This window comes from Triticum dicoccoides, chromosome 4A (assembly GCF_002162155.2).
Source record: "Triticum dicoccoides isolate Atlit2015 ecotype Zavitan chromosome 4A, WEW_v2.0, whole genome shotgun sequence".
NCBI lineage: Eukaryota > Viridiplantae > Streptophyta > Magnoliopsida > Poales > Poaceae > Triticum > Triticum dicoccoides.
The window spans coordinates 670678630-670693050 of record NC_041386.1 but is presented as its reverse complement, the minus strand read 5'-3'; positions in this window follow the sequence as shown (position 1 = coordinate 670693050).

Here is a 14421-nt window from a genome sequence, read left to right as displayed (position 1 = left end):
TTGTTGGGCTAGGCCCATGTAGCTAGAGAAAATTAATAGAGAAAATATACAGTAAAAAGGCCGAATTGTTGGGCTCGGCCCATGTAGAAAATTGAATTGGACCGGGCTGAATCTTGTGCCACATCAGCTTGCCACGCTGGATGCCTACGTGGCCTGGGGAGGTCGCTAGTGACCAAAACGCCACAGTAGGAATATTTTGGTCGTAAATGTCTTTGACCATTCCAGAAGAAAGGTCGCTATAGTCAGTTTATGACGGCCAGCTTTTGACCTTCTGTTTTTGGTCACAAAAAGGTCGTAAATGGAAATTTGTGACCTTTCAGTGACCAATAGTGGTGGTCACAAGTTGACATATTTCTTGTAGTGAGGGGTTACCGGAACCCCCCGGGGAAGTATTGGGCCTTAGTGGGCCTGAGGGGAGAGAGAGGACTGCAGCCCAGGAGGTGGCGCGCCCCCTCCCATGGGGAGTCCGAATTGGACTAGGGGAGGGGGGAGCGGCCCCTCTTTCCCTCTCCCTCTCCCTCTCTTTCCTTCCCCCTTCCTCCTTCCTAGTTGGACTAGGAAAGGGGAGTCCTACTCCCACTAGGAGGAGGACTTCCCCCTCCTTGGCGCGCCCCAAGGGTCGGCCGGCCTCCCCCCTTGCTCCTTTATATACGGGGGCGAGGGGGCACCTCTAGGGAGAACACAAGTTGATCTACGGATCATTCCTTAGCCGTGTGCAGTGCCCCCCTCCACCATATTCCACCTCGGTCATATCGTCGCGGAGTTTAGGCGAAGCCCTGCGCCGGTAGAGCATCATCATCGTCACCACGCCGTCGTGCTGACGGAACTCATCCCCGAAGCTTTGCTGGATCGGAGCCCGGGGATCGTCATCGAGCTGAACGTGTGCTGAACTCGGAGGTGCCGTACGTTCGGTGCTTGGATCAGTCGGATCGTGAAGACGTACGACTACATCAACCGCGTTGTCATAACACTTCCGCTTACGGTCTACGAGGGTACATGGACAACACTCTCTCCTCTCGTTGCTATGCCATCACCATGATCTTGCGTGTACGTAGGAATTTTTTTGAAATTACTACGTTCCCCAACATATATGCCATACCTATCCATTTTCTGTACCTTTTCCATGTGTCATCACACTATGTTTTTCCAGTCAAATGTTGTTCTTTCGTAATAGATGTCCAAAAGGAAGAGGGTGAGTGCAGATCCTCAAGAAGAACAAACTAGGTATTTGGAAAAGGTAGTGATACCTATTAAATCAGATAGATCAGCAGCCACAGAAAACACAGGCCCAACTGTACCACACTTTACCCCTACTCGAGTGGCCAAACCCCTATTAGAACTGCTGGGAGCCCAGCGTCAGGTACTTTCTATGATATCAATTCAAAATTTGAACTCCTAAATTTCTGCTTGTGCCTTACCTTCTCTCTTGTATGAAAACTAATTTCAGATGAATCTCCTTGCTCAAAGGATCATACGATCTCAAAACAATAATGGGCTCTACATTGCTCTTGTCAGTACCTCTCTCCCTTTTTCCTTGTAACGTTGTACTTAATTAATTGCTATTTGATTATGTATCATCAGTCTGCACCTGAGCTTCATTATCCTCTGTTTCTTCCAATATTATTTGATCTATATTTACTCTTTGTGAAATGTAGAATAATGGCAACGCTTATAAAGAATTTTCTTTGGGGAATTTATTGAATTATGCTTCCATCAACATGGAGAAGGGCTTTGGCCAGCCCGTGTTAACATGTAATTTAAGTTCATCCTTCTCAAGTCTTCAAACTTTGTTCTAGTATAGATTTGGATAGGCATCATTTCCTACACTTTTGTTTGCTTTGCTGTTTACATCTGATTGGATGTTTGCAACAACTACCAGTTTCAAATTTTAGTTGTTAAAACATGTTCCTTATGCAGAACAGATCCATTTATTTTCTTATATAATTGTGAAACATGTTACGTGTCTCCTTGTTTCTCTTTCAGAGTCGTATCTCTTATGCCAGGCAGAACTTTAGGGAAGATAGTGAGCCAAACCATCTTGAGGACAGCGAGATGACCCCAAGGTCCTGTCTTGCTAAAGACAGTGAGTTGAAGCTACTCACTAGCGGGTGTGAGACAACCTCTGTGCAGTCGCTGCCTCAATCAGTTCAACTTCTTCGGTCTCAACTTAAAGCGGAAAGGCTTGCTTCAGCTCAGCTCCGACTTGAAGTCAAAGATGCAATCAAGATGCCAGAGGACCGCTGTGCGCACCATCATGCCTTAAATTTAGTGTTGATGCATCTATCGTTGACACAACTGAGGTCTACTTAGCTTCTTCAGCTATTTGGGGGGCCCGACCTGGCCAGGCCTAGTGCCTTCTGAAGTGCTCTCAGTTTTGTATATTCTTTTGTCGGCGCGTTTATTTGCACTGGTGGCAAACTTTGATGCCCAGTGGATGTAATATGTGTGATAGCCGTGATAGCCTAGCGTATGTTGCTTGCTTATTTATTTCCTTATTGTCTTGTTTATTTGTTTGCTTGTAGTCATAGCAGTTCTTTTTTCGCGGTTTGCTAGTGGCTGCAATAACCTATTTTCTAAAACTAGGCCACAATAACCATGGGCTAATATTTACTGTAGTGATAGTGGGCCTCCTACGGGCCGTATAAATAGTGGGCCTTCTATGGGCCGTAGAAATAGTGGGCCTTCTACGTGTCATAGAAACAATGGGCCTTCTACGGGCCATATCATCAATGGGCCTTATACGGACAGTATGATCGATTTGCCAAACATGGGCCAATAACAGGCCGCAATATGGCCGTAAACGGGCTAGAGTTGGAATCGTCCGTTCATGGGCCGACCATAACGGGCCATCGTTAATAGGCCGTATTTGATGACGTTATGAAAATGGCCTAGCGTATTAACGGACCACAAACGGGCCGACTTTAACCACGGGCTGAATTTGGCCCACAAGCAGAAAATGACAGTGACGGGCCGTAAGTAAACGAATGCTAGAAATGAGCCCAAGAATAAATGGGCTCTGAGAAGGCCGAAAGATAACATGGGCTGGAAAAGGCCCAACGGAATAACGGGCCATTAATGGGTATAAAGTGATACACTGTTCATTACGGGCCAGTTTCACCACGGGCCGTTAATGGGTGTAAAGTGATACACTGTTCATTACGGGCCAGTTTCACCACGGGTCGTTAATAGGCCAAGAGTTACATAGGGCCTCATATGGGTCGAAAGACATCATGGGCCATACATGGGCCAGAAGTGAAAACGGGCTGGAATCATATTGGATGGCCCAGATGACGCTACTGGGCCTAATTCGGAGGGCGTAACGGGCCTTGGGTTAGCGGGTTGTAAATGGGCTATATGCGAACGGGCCATTAACACGCTTTACATGGGCCGGCCCACCATCTTTTGACCAAGTCAAACGGGTCGACCTTTTCACAGGAATGGGCCTCTGCTAGGCCGTGCCACGTGTCGACATATCATAGGCGCCTTCTGTCCAATGAGTGGATGCATCTGTCCCAACGATGAGCCGACACGTGTTTCCTCCAGCCAATGATGATTTTACACGTGGAAAATCCCTATTGGTCGGGGCTGTTAACGGGTTATCGGATCCAAAACCCGACCCGATAGCTTAACGGCGTTCCCTTACGGTGGATGCCACATGTCGGTCACCCTTGACGAAAGCACTTTTGTGACGTGCGATTTATCGTCGTGGAAGTGGACACTTCCGTGATGATGATTTTGGTAATGTCATGGAACACTTCTACGACAGCACAGGTATGACTATCTTGATTTTGTCATAAAATCGTCATGGATGTACATGCATGACAAAACACGCGACCTACTATGACAAACACGTATCATCACGAAAGTGTATTTTTTTGTAGTGTCCATAGATTCATTATTATCTCAATCAAAGTAGACAAAGGCATATCATTGGGATCAAAAGGAGCACTCTTAGTAGCAAATAATTTCATAAGTTCATCCATCTTTCCACTCAAAACATTAATTTCTTCTATAGCATGCACTTTTTTACTAGAAGATCTTTTGGTGTGCCATTGAGAATAATTAGCCATAATATTATCAAGAAGTTTTGTAGCATCTCCTAAAGTGATTTCCATGAACATGCCTCCCGCGGCCGAGTCTAAAAGATTTCTAGAAGCAAAGTTCAAATCGGCATAAAATTTTTGTATGATCATCCATAAATTCAAACCATGAGTAGGGCCATTGCGAATCATCAATTTCATTTTTTTCCCAAGATTGGGCAACATGCTCATGATCAAGTTGTTTAAAATTCATAATATCGTTCCTAAGAGTGATAATCTTAGTGGGAGGAAAATACTTAGAGATAAAAGCATCTTTGCACTTGTTCCAAGAATCAATACTATTTTTAGGCAAAGACAAAAACCAAACTTTAGCACGATCTCTAAGCAAAAACGGAAATAACTTCAATTTAACAATATCATTATTCGTATCTTTCTTCTTTTGCATATCATACAAATCAACAAAGTTGTTTAGATGAGTAGCGGCATCTTCACTAGGAAGGCCGGCGAATTGATCTTTCATAACAAGATTCAGCAAAGCAGTATTGGTTTTACAAGACTCAACATCATTAAGAGGAGCAATCGGAGTACTAAGGAAATCATTATTATTGGTATTGGAGAAATCACACAATTTGGTATTATCTTGCGCCATGGCAACAAGTAATCCAACACACAAGCAAACAGAAAAAGGCAAGCGAAAAAGAGAGGAGAAGATTGGGAAAGAGAGGGCAAATAAAACAGCAAGGGTGAAGTGGGGAGAGAAAAACGAGAGGCAAATGGCAAATAATGTAAATGCGAGGGAGATGAGTTTGTGATGGGTATTTGGTATGTCTTGACTTGAGCGAAGACCTCCCCGGCAACGGCGCCAGAAATCCTTCTTGCTACATCTTGAGCTTGCTTTGGTTTTCCTTGAAGAGGAAAGGGTGATGCAGCAATAGTAGCGTAAGTATTTCCCTCAGTTTTTGAGAACCAAGGTATCAATCCAGTAGGAGGCTCCTCAAAAGTCCCACGCACCTACACAAACAAACAAAGAACTCGCAACCAACACAATAAAGGGGTTGTCAATCCCATCACAGCCACTTGTGAAAGTGAGATCTGATAGAGATAGTATGATAAGATAAATATATTTTTGGTATTTTATAATATAGATGCAAATAAAAGTAGATTGAAAGCTAATATGATAAAAGATAGACCCGGGGGCCATAGGTTTCACTAGTGGCTTCTCTCAAGATAGCATAAGTATTATGGTGGGTGAACAAATTACTGTCGAGCAATTGATAGAAAAGCGAATAATTATGAGATTATCTAGGCATGATCATGTATATAGGCATCACGTCCGTGACAAATAGACCGACTCCTGCCTGCATCTACTACTATTACTCCACACATCGACCCCTGTCCAGCATGCATCTAGAGTATTAAGTTCATAAGAACAGAGTAACGCTTTAAGAAAGATGGCAATGATGTAGAGGGATAAACTCAAGCAATATGATATAAACCCCATATTTTTATCCTTGATGGCAACAATACAATACGTGCCTTGCAACCCTTTCTATCACTGGGTAAGGACACCGCAAGATTGAACCCAAAGCTAAGCACTTCTCCCATGGCAAGAAAGATCAATCTAGTAGGCCAAACCAAACTGATAATTCGAAGAGACTTGCAAAGATAACTCAATCATACATAAAAGAATTCAGAGAAGATTCAAATATTTCTCATAGATAAACTTGATCATAAACCCACAATTCATCGGATCTCGACAAACACACCGCAAAAAGAGTTTACATCGAATAGATCTCCACAAGAGAGGGGGTGAACATTGTATTGAGATCCAAAAAGAGAGAAGAAGCCATCTAGCTAATAACTATGGACCCGAAGGTCTGTGGTAAACTACTCACAACTCATCAGAGGGGCTATGGTGTTGATGTAGAAGCCCTCCATGGTCGATTCCCCCTCCGGTGGAGCGTCAGCGAAGGCTCCAAGATGGGATCTCGCGGATACAAAAGGTTACGGCGGTGGAAATTGTTTTTCGTTGGCTCCCTGGATGTTTTCGGGGTACGTAGGTATATATAGGAGGAAGAAGTACATCGGTGGCCGCTCGTGGGGCCCAGGAGACAGGGGGCGCGCCCAGGAGGGGTGGGCGCGCCCTCCTATCTCCTGGCCGCCTCGATTGCTTCTTGACTTGCACTCCAAGTCCTCTAGATCACGTTCGTTCCAAAAATCATGCTCCCGAAGGTTTCATTCCGTTTGGACTCCGTTTGATATTCCTTTTCTTCAAAATACTGAAATAGACAAAAAAAACAGCAATACGATTTGGGCCTCCGGTTAGTAGGTTAGTCCCAAAAATGATATAAATATGTAAAATAAAGCCCATAAACATCCAAAAAGGGGTAATATAATATCATGGAATAATAAAAAAATTATAGATACGTTGGAGACGTATCAGGCGTGTCGCCGGCCTCTTTGCAGTCGGGTGTGTCGCCGGCTTCCTCACCGCCGGGCTTGGCGCCGGCACCGGTGGCTGCTGTTGTGCCACCACCCGCTGGCCCTGTCACTCAGTCGCGCCTGGGTGTCCATTGGTCAAGCACTCGCTACCCTCCGGATGAGTACACCTGCGTGGCTTCGACGTCTTCCTCGTCACCGTCACCCCTGCCGACCTCCGCTCGTTCCTCGCTTCGTGACCCCATGTGGTTCGCCGCGATGAAGGAGGAATTTGACACATTGCAACGCAATCACACTTGGCAGCTTGTCCCCCGTCCTCCTCGGGCCAACATCATTACCGAAAAGTGGGTGTTCAAGCACAAGTTTCATCCGAATGGTACTCTTGACCGACACAAGGCCCGTTGGGTCGTTCGGGGTTTTCGTCAACGAGCAGGTGTTGACTTCACCGAAACTTTCGCCCCGGTTGTCAAACCCAGGACGATTCGGACTGTTCTTCAGCTAGCAGTCTCTCGCTCCTGGCCTGTGCACCAGATGGATGTTTCGAATGCTTTTATTCATGGTCATCTTGAGGAACATGTGTTCTGTCAGCAGTCGACTGGGTTCGTTGATGGATCATGTGTGCTTGCTCTCTCGGTCTTTGTACGGGCTCAAGCAAGCTCCTCGCGCGTGGTACCAGCGCATCGCAGCATTTCTTACTCAGCTTGGCTTCCGCTCCACTCGCTCTGATGCTTCACTGTTTGTCTACCACCAGGGTGATGCTACTGCTTTTCTGATGCTCTATGTCGACGACATCATCTTGACAGCATGCTCGACTGCCCTTCTTCGACAGCTCACTGATCGTCTTCGTGCTGAGTTTGCCATTAAGGACTTAGGTCCTCTGCACTATTTCCACGGGATCGAGGTTATTCGTCGAGCAGATGGCTTCTTTCTTCATCAGCGGAAGTATGCTCATGAGCTTCTGGACCGTGTCGGGATGCTTAATTGCAAACCGGCTGCCACACCTGTCGATACGAAGGCCAAGCTCTCTGCCACAGATGGTTCTCCTGCTTCAGATGCTCCATTCTACAGGTCAATTGTTGGTGCTCTTTAGTACCTCACTCTTACTCGTCCGGAGCTCCAGTACGCTGTGCAGCAGGTGTGCCTTCATATGCATGCTCCTCGTGATGCTCACTGGACCGCGGTCAAGCGCATTCTGCGCTATATACGTGGCACCTTGGATCTTGGGTTGTCACTTCAGGCTTCATCATCTATGGATCTGACGGCTTATTCTGACGCCGATTGGGCCGGCTGCCCTGACGCACCGCTCGACCTCTGGTTATTGCGTCTACCTTGGACCATCACTCATCTCCTGGTCGTCCAAGCGACAACCCGTTGTCTCCTGCTCCAGTGCTGAAGCGGAGTACCGCGCCGTTGTCAATGTCGTCGTCGAGTGTACCTGGCTTCGTCAGCTGCTGCATGAGCTCTTGTCTCCGGTTGACAAGGCCACGATCGTCTACTGTGACAACGTTTCTGCGGTCTACCTCTTCGCCAACCTGGTTCATCATCAACACACCAAGCACATTGAGATTGATATCCACTTTGTTCGGGAATGGGTAGCTCTTGGTCATGTACGCATGCTACATGTCCCTACGTCCCAACAGTTTGCTGACATCATGACCAAGGGCTTGTCTTCTGCGTCTTTCGAGGAGTTCCGATCCAGTCTTTGCGTCGACCATGGTGCTGCTTCGACTGCGCAGGGGGGGGGGGGTTGAGATGTAGATAATACATGTGTATTTCTTCTACAACAAGCCATCCTCCTTCCATATATAGTTGAGGACGTGGCTACCCTTCGTACTTATATATACGCGCATATTGCACCCGATCAATATATCGTGAGTTGCATAATTCTCTATAAAAAATTTAGAGCACCGTGCTAACGTTCATGTGTTTACACCCTACCTTCCTCCTGAAGCACGAATACTTTAGCTAGAAAAATCACTCTAAATGCTCAAGGTTTTGATCATTTGAGGTAAAAAAGGGATTTCGGACATTCTGTCATTAGAGAGATTTGTTTAGTGGGATGAACCTCGTTTTCTACAATGATAACCGAAAGCAAGTCTGTATAATCTTTTTTGGTAATCCTCTCCTAGTTCTCCATCACTTAAAATTCTTTAAAATAGAATTCAAACACATTACATCTGTATTTCTCGTACTCTTTCTGCTTGGACATTCTATCGTTCATTATTCCCTTATTTTCCTAAGTTTGTGGGTAGTAAAAGGCGAAAGAATAGTTCGCTTTGTGCCCGCTGCGCAGCTGCGTAAGTTTGTGGGTAGTAGGAGAGATTTTTCCATTAGGACCACATTTCAATTTCCACTTCTTTCATATGTGTTATCACTCTTTTTAGATGTTGTTTGGGAACAATTTTTTTTGCTTTGAGAGTTCTCTCGCTAAAACCAATATATTTTATTCCTTACATATATTCTTAGATGTTATAGAAAATAATCTCCTCAAATAATAATTTCCCTGTGGAGATGAACACGGGACACATGTTTTGCCCAGGCTCATACCTCTACTCCTGCTGATGTGTGATTATCTCAAGGCAGAGTACAATGGAGGATTTTTGAGGGTCTCGGCGAGTTGAGGATTAATTCGACGAGTCCTATATGGCCGTTCTCGTCAAATGTCTAGATTGGTTTGGTACTTTGGTTGGGTAGCTATTCTAGGTATTTGACAGATCTTGAATGTGTCCTTTGTCTTGGCGGCAGGTGACCTTACATAGGGGTATAGCTCGGTGGCGTTATAGATTTTTGTGCCATACAACATGAACTCCTTCGAGTTCGGCATATGCACATCTCGCTCTAAGGAAAACGAGGGTGTCGCGTCCAGGGGAGCAACTAACATACGGGTACCCTTGGCGGAAGGCACTTTTCTGGTGCAGAGTGCCTCGGTGCCGTCGCGTGGCGCTTGTTGGGTGCTTCTCTAATTGGAAAAAAGTTTCTCTATTTTTTCATATATCATTTTTGCTTTTATCTTTTATTTCCGGGATTTTTGAGTTTTCAGGGTTTACAGGTTTTTTGGGTATTTTTTCGGTGTTTGTTCTATTCCGCATGAACAATAGTTGTGCTTACAAAAAAATTGAAGCATAGATGTGTTTTCATGCTTCCGAAAAAAGTGAAGCACAAATGTGCTTCCATGCTTATTTTTTGTTTTTTGGGGTTTCTAGTTTTTTATTTTTGGTTTTTTTGGTTTCCAGTTTTTTTATTTCTGGTTTCTTTTTCCTTTTTCTCTCTGGTTTCTTTGGTTTTTGATTTATTTTTGGTATCAGGTTTTCAGTTTTTTTTCGGTTTCCACGTGAAGCTGGACTTTCACGCGAGAAGACAACTCTGCTTCTGTGTGAAGCATAAATTGCACTTCTGCGCTTCCCCAAAAAGTGAAGTATAGATGTGCTTCCGCGTGATGTGATTCTGTGCTTCCCCAAAACTGAAGTACAGGTGTGCTTCCGCGTGAAGCACATCACGCAAAAGCACAAGTTAGTTTACTTGGAAGCACTGGTTCTTAGAATTTGGAAGCACATATTTCCCTCAAAAAAGTTCGTCGAAACCTATCAACATGGTATCTAGTTTCAAAGATCTCGAGGCGAGAAACACAAGGTGAAAATGGTTCATGATTTGGATGCACAGTTCAAGACATAAACAAACCCACACGTACCTCCCGCACATGAGAAGAAATTCCACCATAACTTCCAGGTTGCGATAAGTGTCGCCATGCAGTGCGACACTTGTAACCATCAGAGATTGTAGGAGTGACCTTTGTAAGGGATACCCCTTAACTAGTGATTTCACACGTCCAGCGAAACCAGTCACCTAGGTGTGGGTCTTTGATCCACACACATATAAAAAATTATGGCCCAAGTATACAATATGCATGGATGACATAGATACATTCCAAAGTGAGGCATCAGGACTGTCTTAAGAAAAAGTTTCTGGTTCCCGGTTCGGTTGCTACCCCTGTGGGAGGCACGCACCCCCCCCCCCTCAGGGTCTCTGCCTCACGAGATGGTGCCCGTTGCGATGGGCCTAAATGTTGGTGGTCCTAGCAGTTATTGCTACCAAACCACGATTGTACAATCTCTCGCAATGGGTAGTATTATAAATTAATTAAACCATGATGGCGCGCATTGTTGCGCCCGTCCCCTCTTTCGATAGAATAAATATGATTTTTGGTAAATATGAAGTGACAAAAAAGTTGAATACAAAATTATATAAGTTACTATATGTAGAATGAATATATGTGTACACACTTAATAAATATAGTTATGCTAATAACATGAACACATATAAAGTGGAGAACATACAAGTGATAACAATATGATGAAAAGAAAAACAATTTACACAAAGACAACTACTTTGTTCATTCTTTGTGGAGAGCCTCATCTCTAGAAGCATAAATGGAAGAAAGCACATCAAGTCTACACGTTATGGCGAGATGTTGCAGCTATATTCCAACTACTTTAGTATCTCTAGTGGCATCAACTATCGTCCTACATAATACAGTGAAGTACTTGTTTGTATACACATCATGAGAAATTACTACATTCAGTGGCGGAGGACCCCGGTGGGCAAGGTGTGGCAGCCGCCACACCTTGATTTGGTCCAAATTTTTTTATACATATACACTTCGTTCACTAATCGCTGGGAATCGCTAAGTAGAGATATTACAGAGAGAGAGGCCATTCATTTTATTGGGCCAGGAAGCCTTAGCCAGCCCATTGTTTGGGCCTTCTAGCGACACATCACACACAAACGACGCATCGAGCGGTTCGAGCCAGGCAAATAGCGACGCAGCCACTCCCGCGGACCGGCATACGCACGCAGCAAGCAGCGAACCCTAGCATGACGGCGGCGGCGGCGGCCAGGAGTAGGCGGAGTGGCGGACGACAGGGCGGCGGGTCGGCGGCTGTGGCGTCGAGCACTCATCGGGCAAGCGTGAGGCGTGGCTGGGCGCTGCCGAGACAGGGACGCGGGCAGGCGGCGAGCGGCATCTGCGGCCGGGTCTAGCAGACGGTGCGGCAGCACAGCGCGGCGGCAGCCAGCTGCCCAGCTTCACGTCCTTCTCGTCTTGGCCTGCAGAAGATGGAGAATAAGGGGAAGGGGCGAAATGGGAGAGGTATATTTTTTGAATTTCGTAGCATTTTTCGATACCTTGTAATATGCAGCAATCAGTAGTTTCAATTCCAATGATTTATCTCTTCTATTGCAAATGGAAATCATTTTTGGTACTGTATGGGCTGTAATTATTCAGATTAGATGCATGTATATTTTTTGACTTATGAATTATTTTTGGAGAACATTTTTTGGCATCTTGGAAGCAATGCAATGTAGTGATAATTTAATGCTGTGAAATTGTGAATTGCAGGAGCGTAGGGATCTGTCATTGCCTGGATCTTCTAGACGGCATTGAAACCTTCATTATCGGTATATTTTAGGTTGTTTTTTCAATTGAAACATGTCTACATTTTTATTGTATTTAGTTATTAGTTTGTGGTGTGCAATGTTAGTGTGTATTGACTCTTTTGGTTTGCGTAAAAATAATCTTTGCTTAAGACTTCGCCACACCTTAAATTTTTTTCGTCCTCCGCCTCTGACTACACTCACGATCATGTTGCAAGTCCTAAGATGGTGTTTATACAAAAAAAAAGTCCAGCATAAGTAATGCAATTCCTAAGAAAAAGTGAAGACTTTGATCATTAGTAAAACTGAAGTTGTAGTATAGATCTGCACAATCAACTACAGTTGTGGAGATGGAAGAAACATCATCTACTGAACATATATTTGTTTGGGGGAAATGATGTACATGACATGGTCATATCGATAATCATATTTTTTTCGTGTAATAAGTAGGCACATCCTTGCGTGCGAAGATGTAGCTGGTGGGTCCTAACTGTCAGGGGGAGGAAACATTTTTTCTCTTAATAAGAAGGAACTTTCCTTGCGTGCGACCATGGACCTCGTGGGTCCCAGCTTCAGTCTCTCCATGTACAGTCCTTTTCCGATGACTCTCGTTTGTTGACCACGCCGCACCGAGCGCTGCAGATCCCCGCAGTTAGGATTTACAACCTCCCAAGCACGAGGATGTATACCCTCATCTGCCCCTCGGATAGCCCTCCGGGAGGCGGTCGGACACCGTCCGAATCGGACAGTGTCGCGAACAGCCCTTCAGGAGGACCTCCGAAACTCAGACGGTCACTCGGACAGCCCTTCAGGAGGACCCTCGAAACTCGGACGGTCACTCGGACAGCCCCTCGAAAGTCACTCTCGAACTAAGACCAAAACTACGATCTCTCTATAGAGTTGCACACATACGGTGTCATCTATCCGGCAGGGCTCTGCCGTCCAGAACTAGTTCCCACCGGAACCCAGATAGCCTTTCGGCTCTATGAAACTATTTCGCGGGGAGGGAGAGAGAAGCCAGATCATTGCAATGGCACATGTATGTGAGAAAGGAGTGAGTGTGGAGAGTGCATCTCCATCTCTATTTATAGGAAAAACCCAAGGGATAGGGTGGCACTTGAAATACCAAAAATGCACATGAATGAAGTCCTTCACAAGGGCATAATGGGGAGGTAAGAGGATAAGTGGGGCTGCATGGAGCAGCCTCAAACCTGGCCGGCCACACCCATGTGGGGCCCCCATGAGGGGCTCCCAATCCATCCATGTCACCCTCAGATATTTTGGGGCGAAGCCCAAACAAGTGGCTTTCCAAAAGGTAACCATAAAGCTGATTTCACTATTCACAACGACATTTTTCAGCATCCGTTCGAACCGAAAATATTTATGTGGGCTTAGAATATTTTCAGTACCCACTAAAATAATTTTCAACACGTTCCGAAACAATTTCGGATTAGTGATTTTCATCTGTGAAAAGCAGACAAAGCGGTTCCGGCAGCTCCGAAACATTTCTGATTTTTCTTTCGGAAAAATCTTAGAAGTTTCCAGAATGATTCTGGCACCTTCCAAGAATTTCCAGACATGTGCTGAAACCAATTTGACTTAATGGTATACCCTGAAACAACTTTTTAATTTTACCGAATGATTCCGGTATCCTCTCGGGAATGTTTCTGTTGGGTCCGAAACTTTTCCGGTGATATTCTCTCAGACTCCCTGTCTAGTATTCAGCGGATAGATGACCCTTAAGCGTGTGACCCTATAGGTTTTGTGAAATATAGACAGGACCGGAACTCTTTCCGATCAATAATCAACATCGGAGCCGTGGACACCCATTTGACCCCTATACCCACACGAATGAATATTCGAGAGAACCTCAGTTGTCGTGTGCTATTCTTGTTGCTTCATGATATGTTACAAATAGCCGAGATGAGACATGTTGGCATCCCCATGGATCAACATCTTGTCCACTATGCTAGTTACCTCGTTACCGGCATTTTTCTGTTTTCTCGTTTCCGTATTCCGGCATCCCTGTGATCAAATCACATTGTGTCTGGCCAGACGATGATGGATACCGTAATGCCGAGAGGGCCTGGAGATATCTCTCCATCGTCGGAGGAGCAAATCCCAATCTTGAGCTATCAAGTTACTTGACATACTTTTCCATCAACCGTAAGCCGTCGTAATAGCCACCCATTTACGGATGACGTTTAACAAACCCCAAAGTTTATGAAGCAAGCACGAAGAAACTTGATACTCTCATGGTCTAAGGAATCATGCAAACGTTAACCATCTCTGTGTTATTTACCATTAACTTGTGACGAAAGTATCTCATAGGATTCAACACAAATGTTCTACCAACATTGTGCCCTCAAAGTTGCTGGCATAGACATGCCCATTATCAGGAAAACAGAACCATCATGTAACACTTGAGCTAGTCTTAGAGGCCAGACTAGGAATACATTTTACCGTTTATTATTCCGCACGTGCATATGAGTCTTCCTCCGAGCCTCGTGGT